Source organism: Leopardus geoffroyi, chromosome D4 (assembly GCF_018350155.1).
Source record: "Leopardus geoffroyi isolate Oge1 chromosome D4, O.geoffroyi_Oge1_pat1.0, whole genome shotgun sequence".
NCBI lineage: Eukaryota > Metazoa > Chordata > Mammalia > Carnivora > Felidae > Leopardus > Leopardus geoffroyi.
The window spans coordinates 21,469,158-21,481,416 of NC_059342.1; the positions used below are offsets into that span (position 1 = coordinate 21,469,158).

General features: G+C 43.3%; 1 long non-coding RNA gene across 1 annotated transcript; it reads left to right on the plus strand.

Moving 5' to 3' along the window:
* Positions 1-1,670: 1,670 nt before the first annotated feature.
* LOC123593124 lies at positions 1,671-11,409 on the plus strand. The gene is made up of 3 exons (XR_006710138.1): positions 1,671-1,741; positions 10,243-10,704; positions 11,074-11,409. It is a non-coding gene; the product is annotated as an uncharacterized LOC123593124 (long non-coding RNA).
* Positions 11,410-12,259: the final 850 nt, after the last annotated feature.

Below are 12,259 nucleotides of genomic sequence, written 5' to 3' on the forward strand. Positions count from 1 at the left end.
TGGGGTACCAGGGTGCTGCCCATCACACCATCTTAGGCATCTACTGAAGTATCTGGAGGGTGGAAAGAATTCCTAGGATAATTCTATGGCTCCTAACTCCCGGTTCTCAAATTTCATAAAATAGTTTTTCTGTTGCAACTGACATATTAAATTCGAATGTCAAGTGGAGACATTTTAAATATGGGAGATAACCTATCCCCCCATATTTAGAATAGTAATAAAGTGCCAGAAGAGGTGGTGTTCTTGACCTTTTGTAAACGGAGCTTTGGGTATGCTTTGAGATCTGAGTAGGCAGATAGGGAATGAGTCATTGTTGTATCCAATGAATCTTAGAACGGTTGGCCATCTTCGATTAAACAGAAGTCCTTATACCGCACAAGAGGTAATGCCTTGCTTAGTGTCTTGTGGAACATTTGGCTAAATCTTTACGTGGGTGTGCAAGGCTGTCAGACATTTATGGTGCTAGCAATCTTGGACCAACTTGCACCCAAAAAAGCTTGGTAGGTGGAGAGGTACTTCCCCCACTCTTGGCTTCCCCCTTACCACCAAGGACAGACTCTCCAGGGGATTTGAGCATAGCACCACCGAATGGAAGCTTAGGACTAAAGATGAATTCCTTCTTGAGTAGTTCTGCAGCTGATGGTAGTAACAGAGCCCGCTAGGTTCTGAGTTCAAGTCACATCCCCATTTTCTAGTTCTGGTTTCTAATAAGGCACGGACTATACTTTTATATTGAGAGGAAGTAACATGAGGATGGTTCTGGAACTCCAAAGCAACCACTATACCTAGTCAAGTGCTTCTGAAGTGCCCTGGGTATAGCTGGGTACTAATCTCAGACAGTTTTAAACAAGAGTTCAAGATGCCTTAGAAGATAAGAGCGAAGGTGAATGGATGTCTGAAGACAGATATTCTTGGGAACAGGAAGAGGGGAGGCAAAAAGACCCAAGTGTTTTTTAAAAGAATATTTTTTAATGTTTATTTATTTATTTTGAGATGGGGGAGAGGGGCAGAGAGAGAGGGAGGGACAGAATCTCAAGCAGGCTCCATTCTGTCAGCACAGAGCCCAACGCAGGGCTCGATCTCACGAACCATGAGATCGTGACCTGAGCTGAAATTAAGAGTTGACACTTCACCAACTGAGTCACCCAGGTACCCAAAAGGTCCAAGAGTTGTAAGGCATAGGTAAGTCTGAGTGAGAGAGTGAATGAGAACAACCCTTATTAACATTACTAGAAGAGGAAGCGAGGGGGCATCTTTCATAGAATACTTTCAGTATTCTATGAAAGCTTAAAAAAATCATATTTTTGGAATTTCTACATCAAAGAACATCAAACATTTACATAACCCCATATCCAAAATGAAATATAGATTCTTCTGTAAATAAAGCGACAAGATTTTTATAACTTACTTTCAAAATTATTTGATATCAAATAACTCATTTACTTTATGATTGACTGATTTCTTCAAAATCACTGCGGATTCAAAATTCTCACAAAGTGAGAAAATATATGCTACTGATTATTTTCAAGTTATAGTGACATTTTGCAAATGTTGAATTTAATGATTGGTAAATCTGAGGAGTGTCATATTTTATAGGCATTAAATTAAACATTTATTAATTTTGAATCTCAGTCTTCCTTGGAGGTCAATAACTTGTTTTTTTTTTTTCAGGTCTCAAACATTTTCATGGGTCCCTGAATAGCTCACAGGATCTTGTTGCTGTGCTGATAGTGACTGTTGGGTAAGACAGCTGTTTCCAGCTGAGCCACCTTAGCCACCGGCTAAGGCCAGTTTAGACAGTTGGGGACAATTTGCAAGGAAAGTTCTTAGAAGATGTAGACAAATGACCTATTGTCTTAGCTTCAGTTTTACAGTAGTGTGTTGTTTCTATGTTGATTCTATGGTTTACTTAATTGCATTCCCAACAGAAGGGAAAGGAATGGGTTGAATATCTTCCGATTCCTGGACAGACAGGTTTCTGCCCTAAGAGGCACTTGGGAATTGTGGGCACTGTCTTGTCAAGGCAAGAAGGTATTTATTTACTTCTACTCCGTCTTGTTCCACAAAAATTTGGGGTTGTGTATCACAAATACACATGTAACACTAATGAGAAAATGTTATTCTCTTATGTGTCATTAGAGGAAGGGAAGGTCTTTGTTTGGAAAATTCTTTGAAAAGCCAGTGAGACTCCAGGATCTGAGTGCCCACTGCTGGAGGGGGTGCTCTTTTCCTAACAGAAGGGAGAGAAATTGGGAATTCATCCCAATTTCATCCTTCATCCAAGGAAGACGGAATGGGTACCAGAGGGCTGGACCTGGCAGGGTGGCCTCGCATGGTGGAGTGTTTGAAAGCAGATGGGTTTAAACAGAATTGTCAATAGCTTGTGGTGGGTTCTTCTGGGTGAGCTTTGAAGAGAAAGACAAAGGAAATTGACATCTAAGTTGCACAGGTAGGAGGCATAATATAGATCAGAACAGATATTGCAAAAAGAGCACACATGGAATACAGAGGAATATACCTAAAGTTAAACTATGAATTGCCCTGGAACAAGTTACGTAAGATCCAGAAAGGATTAACTATGAGCTCTTTAATAAGATGAATGTTGTGAGTTGTTGGCATAGCATTAGGCATAGAGCAAGATTCAGGTCTTTAGTCCCTTTTGCTTTCCTTCTTTGGGACCTCGGTCATCCTCGTGCTGAAGGACTGATGTAGGGTTCTCCAAGGTTCTGTTCTAAAGTCTCTTTTTTCTATCTTCTTTCCTTTGAATATCATTCTCTCTCATCATACTCTCCTCTGCCAAATTTGTCTTTTTTTAATGGCTAATTAATTTTATCAATGATTTGACTAAGCCATTATGAGCTTTTTAGTCTTCTCATTTGACAGACGCAATCAGCTGGTAAATAATGTCAGTCCTACCTGGGAGCTGTGTCTCACATTGTATTAGCTTTCCATTGCCACCATAACAAATGACCACAAATGCTGTGGCTGAAAAACAACACAGATTTGTTACCCTATAGTTCTAGAGTCCAGAGGTCCAAAATAATCTCTTGGGCTAAAATCAAGCCATTAGCAAGTACATTTTCTAGGGGGAGAATCTGCCTCTTTGTGTTTTCTAGCATTTAGGGGACCCTGCATCGCTTGGTTCATGGTTCCTTACTCTACCTGCAGAGCTAGATGGACAGCATCTTCTCTCCTGTCTGATCTCTGTATCCATCCTTACATGTTCTCTCTCTGACTGATCCTTCTGTCTCTGTCACATAAGGGACTCTTGTGATTACATTGAACCTGCCCTGTAATCTCCTCATCTTAGTTTTCTTAATCACATCTGCAAAGTCCCATTTGCCATGTAAGGTATCATATACACAGGTTCCGGGGATTTGGATGTGAACATCTCTCTGAAAGGCCATTATTTAGCCTACTACACACATCCTTGACCAATTCTCTCTCTCGTTACTATCAGATTTGCCTTACTCTTGTCTGGAATTCATAATACCCTTATAACCAGACTCTTTCTGGCACCTCGCCCCTCCAGTCCAAAATACACACTGCTTCTCATCATCACCTTGCAGCTGAGATCTGGTCACATATTTTGCTTCCCCAAAGCCATTCAGTGGCTCCTTATGTATGCATACAGAAGAAATCCCCAAATTCTCAGACTTGAAATCTGGCCATTCCTGCTATTTCCCATTTTCCAACCACACATTCTAAAACTCAGTTCTCCGCACGACTCCTTCGACACGCCCTCAACTTTCTCAAATGTTTCCATCTGCTTCTGGTGTCCTTTCCATCTACAATTTTCTTCCATTCATACCTTGTTGGTTCAAGTTCAAATTATCAGTCAAGGCTCAAATCGAATCTTCCCTCTCCCATGACAGTTAGGTCCATTTAATCCTCACATACTTTTACCATCTCTTTTCCATCAACAACCTCTGTATGCATTTTTATAATTCTGTGGCAGTCTGTCTCCTCAGACTAATAGGAAGGGAAGCTTTGATGGGGAGAGACCCTTGCTTGTTGAGTTTTTGAGATTTCCTAGCACTTAACAAAAGGTTATTGATCCTTGATCAAAGAATGTGAACAGATGTTTGCTTTACCAACTATTGGAGAGTTTTTCTTTAAGGAATAGCCAAGAGATTTATAGACTTGCTCTTAAAAATCACTTTTAACAGAGCATTAAAGCCCAAACACAAAAGTTTTGCCTATTTTGATCCGCTAGTTTTCTGGCTGGCGGAAGGCTTCTCCTTCCGCTGGACTATGCTCTCTCTCAGGGAGGTTTAGCGTTATGGGAAAGGTCCCTCAGCTCTTTCCCAATCCACTTGCCCCCAACGGTGTTTCACATCTGCTTTGTCATTCATGAGCCTCAGATATAGTGCCAAGGGGCCTTGTCTTCCAACAGATACTTCTGTTCAACTCTGTCTGCAGTGAATGACTCCTCTCAGTTCCTTATCCAGGATATAATTCCCCATTTCTTAGCAGTATTGAAGGTGAGGAAGGCCTATCTGATCTCCCAAGGGGCTGAGTGCCAGCAGAGTAATTAGCTAGGCTTCAGGCCAATTCAGAGCTTTGATCTGGAAACCCATAACCTTCAGTCTCATATGATGGCTGAAGAAAGTGCTGAGCTAAAGAAGAATGCTCTGGGCTCTTCTTTCAAAACCATACAGACATTACCCAGACGACTTGAGAACTGGACTATAGAAAGCACTGTTGAACCAAAGAAGAGATTTATTGGTTCATTTTACTAATCAAACTCCGACAATGTGTCAGTGACCTCGCAGAAAATTTAAACTGAGGCATCCTCTATTCCAAAGCAATAAGGCAAATACAGTTATTGAATTGTGAATGGCATTTCTCTGGGCACAAGCAGCCTCAACGTGAACAGATATGCTTCTGTTAGGACATTTATGACCGTAATGAAAGTGGCATCAGGAAAAGCCAACTGCATTTTTTCCATCTTACAAAAAAAAAGAAAGAAAAAAATCAGGGAGGAAAAGAAGCGTGGTATGACATATAAAAGGCACATTTGACCAGAAGACACATTCTGGTTTTGTGGCCACTAGCTTAAATACAAAAGATTTCTGTTGGAGTGAGGTCTGAATGGCTGACAAGAAATAAAGCAGCCTCAGAAAGCTGCCTGTCCATGTGAAGCACTTTGTGGGCACCACACAGGATGTGGCAGCTGCATTTGGTATCCAACCGGGAGCTATAGATTTTTACTAATGCTCTTGGAGAAAGAGACTGGCAAATACCCTCTGTGAGGTACGCTCAGGAGGTTGGCTCGGCTGCCAGGGAGGCCTGCGGAACTCCGAAGGATGTCACCACACTTCCCTAATGCCTTTCTCTCCTCGTGGTTTGACTACAGCTTTTAAACTTGAGAGTGAATCATAATGGAATTGCAAAGCGGTCTCATTACGTTAGATGGATTGCAACAACAATGGGGGTGCGGGGGTGGGGGACTGGGGGGGGTAGTGGTGGCTGGCGGCGGGTTTGGCCCATGCTCCGTTAATGAAGGCCGCGGTCTTTGTGGGTGACTGGCCGGGATGCTGGGACAGACACCCTGTCTTAAAAATACCTATCCTGCTGGCCTGTCATGATGCTTTTTATCTCAGCCTTTAAATACCCACTCGCTAAGGCTTAGAGGTCTTTAACAACCAATAAAATGCCAGGGCTGCTGGAATGAGCCATGCGTTCAACCGTATTAGCTCCTTGAGAGAATTCCCTTCAAAGCGGTCTCTCTCCTGTGTTCCTAGTCTGTTCTTGCCGTGACCACTGTGACAGTTTCCCTGTTCGTCCATAATTTCTCGCACTTCCTCACCACACCCATCTGATTAGTGAGTGAGTATCAACGCATCTACCTCCGGGTTGATTTCCTCCATCCCAAGACGTGGTCTTTGTCCTCTCTTGCTTGTATCCATGCAGTAGGCTTGGGTCTCCTGGCAGGGCTACTGGACAAGCGATCTCCACATGGCCTCCACTTGCCTTTCTAAAACACGGGTCTGATCTTGTCACCATTCCCCTTGAAACTTCTCCATAACCCCACGGTGGCCAAAGGACTGCCCAGATCTTTTTTTTTTTAATTAAAAAAAATTTTTTTTAATGTTTATTTATTTCTGAGACAGAGCATGAGCGGGGGAGGGACAGAAAGAGAAGGAGACACAGAATCCGAAGCAGGCTCCAGGCTCCGAGCTGTCAGCACAGAGCCCAACGCGGGGCTCGAACTCACGAACCACGAGATCATGACCTGAGCTGGAGTCTGTCGCTCAACCGACTGAGCCACCCAGGCGCCCCAGGACTGCCCAGATCTTATAGTTTGACAGCAGTGACACTTCACAGGTCCACCTCCCACCGTCTTTCTCTCTTACTTCCTGGCTTCCCACCATGTGGGAAACATCCTCTTTTCCCCTGATTATAAAATCAGCACATCTTACAATTTTACTTTATGGCACACGTTCTTGCCCCTCTACCTAGACTGAACTTTCCCTTCTTTTCTGCTTATAAAATGTCCTCTTATCTTTCCAAACCCAAAACATATGTTAATGCTGTTTCTGCAATTCTTCCAGGCAAGACTTAGCCAGTCCTTCTTCTGCTCAAAATAATTTGTACACAACTCCACCAAAGCACTTTCCAGACTGTTAGCAACTTTCTCCCCACTTCCTCAAATGTATAAATAACGTAGCATTCATCGCTAGGTTTTCAGTGCCTGACACAATGTCTAGAACAACAAATCTCAATTTGACTGACAAAATGAACGATTCTCGGGAATTTGTAGGTATGATCAGCTACCCATATAAATAGCTATGTTGACATGGTTCCATGGCGAACTATATAGTAAGAGAGACAAATTTTCATTTGTACAAGTTTTTCTTCTCTCTCTCTCTCTTTTTTTTTTTATGCCATTCTTCTCATTTTCTCTCAGGAAAGGCTTATGCAATGTGTTACCTTAATCTTCAATGACAAAGCAAACATTAACAGGGTGCCTACTGTATCCCAGACTTTTTGGGAAATGCATGTGTCAGGAAATAAGACAGGCAAGATCCTGCTTTCATGGGACTTGAAATCAACGTTGGCCAAGATAAACATCAACTCTACAAATACTCAAATAAGATCTTTTCAGATAGTGATAATTGCTATGCCGAGAAATAAAAGAGGGAGATATTGGAGTAATTGGAGTATTAGAAGGCTCCTTTGGATCGGTGTTATCACATGTCCCTGAGAAGATGTCATTTAAGTGAAAGGCAAATGACAAGGAGAAAGATTCTAACCATCTGAAGACATGATGTGGGTGAAAATGGGGTAGGATGGAGAGCTCTGTGAGCAAAGAGAGCAGCAGCTCCCACAAAACATCAAAGGAGGGAACAAGTGGTTACATTGAGGAAGAAAAGAAAGCCCCAGGGGCTGAAGAAAGACATGTAGGGGGAAGGGTAGCCATGCTCTGATGTCTGGGCGAGGGCAGATGCTACAGAGAAGGCTGAGGTCACTTTTCTGATCACCACAGGAAGCCTTTGGAGGGCTTTCAGCAGGAGAGCAGTGTGGGGATAAGGCTGAAGATCCAGGCCCTGTGGAACCAGGATCTGGCACGGCCCCCAAGGGTTTCTTGGTATAGTTCTGGAGAGCGTATGTGTACCTCCCTGCTTCCCAGCTCACCTCTGTCTCTGTCTTGATTTCCCTTTCTGTTCCCATTCGTCTCTCTCTTACTGCTCTTGGGGACACCGGGGCATAGTTCAAAGCAACCAACCACATGATGTCTCTTTTTTCCTTATTATATTGAAATTTTTTATGTTAATTTCATATTTCATTTTCTGCTCTATCCTCGTTTATCATCTAGTGGACTTTGCGTCTTCGGAAAATGCAGTGGATTTTTCTCTGCAGTTTTTCAAATTTCTTGTATATGGTACACATATCTTGATTTGAGAAACATGGGGATAGGAGATCGATTGATTCAATTTGAGTGAGACAGGTGGAGCCCAGCATGGCCTGGGCATGCTTGATGAGGATCTTCAGGGAGGACCAGGCGGCTGTGGGGAACCAAGGTAGAGAGAAGTTTTGCTAGTGAGCAGAGTAAAGGGAGAAACACAAGACAAAACAGCTGTTGGAAGAGGGATGTGAGGGGGCCCCAGTGGCAAATTACTTACTCCTTTCACTTAATTTACAATATATCCAGGATGTAATTCCCTAAGCAGGGACCTTGCCTAATGTGTTCACTGCTATATATTTAGCACCCAGAGCACTGCCCTGCGCATAAGTGGAACGAACCAATAAATAAATAAGTGAAATATTCAATAAACATGGAAACTAGCAAGGCCCGCAGCCACTCTGCAGATCTGGGACTCTGCCAGGAGAAGACCAGGAAAAATACATCAGGAAAAATAGGTAAATGAAGAGGTCATCTAGAATTGATCCTGGGATATTATTGTAGATGTTTGAAGAAGAGGTGGGAAGGGGAAAAAAGGGGGAAATTCATGATACTAAAGATGCATAGGTAGAGAAAAAAAAGAAAAGAAAAAGAAAATTAGGGAAAGAGAAACAATGGGTGTAGTTTTAAAATAAGTATAAAATTGAACAGGGTTTGAACATATTTAATCAGACTATAAAAGTCTTTCATAATTACTAAGATGACAAAGAAAAGCCTTGAAAGGAAGTTTATAAAGCACCACTCCAATCAGATTCAGAGCCTTTTGGGATCATTTGAGTGATAACCGTGTGGGTGTTACTCCCTGTAGATTATCATTTTCTTCCTGAATTCATTTCCTCTGGCAGAAATGAGAGCCTGCGTCACTCACAGGGCATACTTGGGTGATGTGTGGGTTTCCCAACCTGAGAGCTCATAGAATCACAGGGCTGGTAGTGAACAGGTCAATGGAGGCTCCCGTTCCCACAGGTGGGAAAGCTCAGTCATCCAGAAAGTCTTCATCCAGAAAGACAGGTCTGAAGATGCCCAAGCAAGAGGGTCCAGAGCGCTCTTTTCAACTGGTTGCATTGGTGTTTCATCATCGTGTCCCAACGATAGAACCTTGTTCCTTCCCATCCTTCAAGCCTCAGCTCAAATGTCCCCTTCCCTCTCTGATTCCCCCAAGACTTCCCTCCTCTTTGCTCCCACTGGGCTTACTATTTATCTGTAGCATTATATTTTATTATAACGTGGATAGCTCAATTACCAAGCATATATTATGTACCACACAGTTTATTCATATAGTCATTTATTTTATCATCCATTCATGAGTTACTGAACACATTTTAAACTTAAGACACTGTGGTAGGTATATTCTTGGGACTCCAAGACATTAAACAATTGCAACTGTAGTTCTCTACCTCCCCCCTTCCCACCTACTTATTATAGTATAATGTCTCTGGGTTAGGAAGCGTATTTTTTTATCACTAGTTTCCACCAGAGGGTCTAGGATATTGGAGGGGCTCAGTAATGATTTGTTGAAAGGATGCTCACATGCCTGAGTGAGATAGGAGGCTCCCGACACTAAGTTTCAGATCCCATCCTTCACAAGGTGGTCTGGCCTCGGTCGACTCAGCCCTCGTTTCCAGCTCTGGATATCTAGTACCTTATCAGTCAGAGTCTGGCCACGTATTTGAAGCAGAAAGTATTTTAAAACAGGGAATTAGAGATTTGCACATCATTGACAGCCTTTGGGAGCCAAGGTTAGGAGGGAATTGTTGGTGCCCAAGAAACCCGAAAGTGCAAGAAGCGGGGGGAAACCATGATAGCCAGCCACACAGTGATTTTTCTTTTCTTTTTTTTTTTTTTTTTTATTAAAAAAATTTTTTTTTCAACGTTTATTTATTTTTGGGACAGAGAGAGACAGAGCATGAACGGGGGAGGGGCAGAGAGAGAGGGAGACACAAAATCGGAAACAGGCTCCAGGCTCTGAGCCATCAGCCCAGAGCCTGACGCAGGGCTCGAACCCACGGACCGCGAGATCGTGACCTGGCTGAAGTCGGACGCTTAACCGACTGCGCCACCCAGGCGCCCCAACACAGTGATTTTTCAATAGGATTCAGAGACTTACAAACCACCAGACCTCAGTTGCTACTGGAGAAAGGTGAAGGGCTTCTCCCTGCTTTCCAAATGCTGAGTGGGACTTTTCCTTAGAAGCATCTGCCCCATAATCCTGGTGGCAGGGGATTCTGGGTAATGTAGTTCCCTAGGGGAGAGAGCAGAAGATATTGAGGATGATCCCGGGTTGACAGTCTGGCTTTTGTTGAACTCACATTCATTTTCTTTTTGCTTCTTAGATAAAATTACTCCCTCTGAGCTTCAGCACCCTTGCCTCAGTCAGGCAGCAACTTCATAAGTCAACTTGCATCTTGCTGCCATGCTAACATTGGTGACACCAGAACTTTACCGGTAGCGAAAGGAGATCTGTTTCTAACCAGAACAAGGGGATTCTTTTTTTTTTTTTTTTCTCCGCTTTCCAACAGAGACTAAATTATGAGGTCTAAATCTGCATAAAGCTTTCAAATAGAGCCTTGACCAGTGCTGAATCGACTTGAAGAATGATGAAGGGTTGGCTTCTCTCTCTCGGCAGCTGCGACTTTGGTCAGCCCTTTGCAGAGTAAGAGGAAATTTAATGAACCCAAATAAGACATGATCCTTTGTGGCTATAAAAGTTACACTTTGAAAAAGCTCAGCTGGTCAAGAGCCACTTGAAAATGATGTTACTGCTGGGGAACTCTGTCAAAAGTCCACTCCTCTGGGTGAGTTTCCTTCTCTTTGAGGGAAAACAAAGAGAGGTTTTACAAGCTAGAGAAGGGTCATTTTGCTATTTGAAAGAGCGCATTCAAAAATTGAGACCCAGTGCGGTTGGGAGACATCCATAGTCAGTACTTGTTTATTTGTCCAGCTTTACACCATGTAAGTGATGCAGAATCCTTTCCGACTCTAATAATAACACCACCGTGGCCCTGAGTTAATGGAAAGCTGGAATGGCCAACTGAGAGCCGGTGCTCAGATTAACCACTGTGGGTCAGACGAGTCCACAGCCGCGGTTGGGGCGGGAGGCAAAGGAGTGGAGGGGAAGAAGAGCAGAGGGAGCCCGTCTTAAAATATTTTTGCCTTGTCAACAGATTTCGTGCATGATACTTTACCACCAAAGTCATCAACTGGAGGATTTTCGAAAGGATCCAGAGAAACAACCGCCTAATTCATATTCTATGGCTTCTAATTGTACAAGCAGCACATTTTAGAAATCTTTTGTGCTGAGGAACCTTCATTTGTAGAACACTTCGTTTGCTTATACAGGAGGCAACGGTGCCTAACTGGCGTAATTATTATGTGTTTCTAGTTTGCCTCAAATTCTGATTCAATCAGAATCCCTAAATCTGACAGCCTGTAATCAAACAAAGAGAGTGCTCTGGAAGCAAGGGATTAACAGAGGGGAATTAAATTGTCGTTTTCAAACAGCTTAGACCAATATGAAAGCCCATTTAGGAGTCTCTCCATAAATATCCCTTTTGTTTTGTCTAATTGCCAGTTTGAATGTATCAGACTCATCAATGGGATTAGGGTTAATAGATGTTTGGTCACGCAGAACATGCAGAGGAGGAATCTGATACACACACACAAAAATTGCACTTAATGAGCTTAGCAAATGTTTGCCATATTTTTAATGAACCCTGGGGCTGTCATTTAGAAATGCTTAGCAACTGCTTTTCCATCCTTGGAAATGGAGCAACTGAAGGACATTAACACTATGTACACCCGTAAATAAGAGGAGCTATTTAAAGACACCAGCCAGGAGGAGGGAATGATGACATTTTTCTGTCCCGCAGCCAGTGATACTTAACGCTCTGGGTGTGGGCTCAGTGTGTGACAACATAGTTGAGAGGCTGGAGTTTCCCGAAGGGCACCGTGGGGCGTGAGGTTTTTGCAAAGGATCAAGTAACCGGTTTCTTTTTTTAAGTGAAACCTGTTTAGGATGGAATTTCCCAGCCTCCTACCCCAGCCCTGGCTTCTGTTTTCACACCTTCCCCGCTGCCCTCGCCAAGTATCTGCGGGGAGGCTTTTGAAAGGGGAGGTTCTGTGTTGCAGCCGCTTTCCCAGCTTTCCCGGGGCCACGTCCACTCTGCCACGAAGCAGGCCACTCCCCAGCTCAGCCGAGGGGAGGCCAGATCGGCAAGCTCTCGGGATTGATTGCTCAGATGATTGAATGATCCATTTTACGAACCCTCGGGATTTGGCCCGAAACCAACGCAGTCGGTGGTAATGGGGACTTATTGAAGTAGGCCATGTGGCTTGCGCTCTCAGAGCACA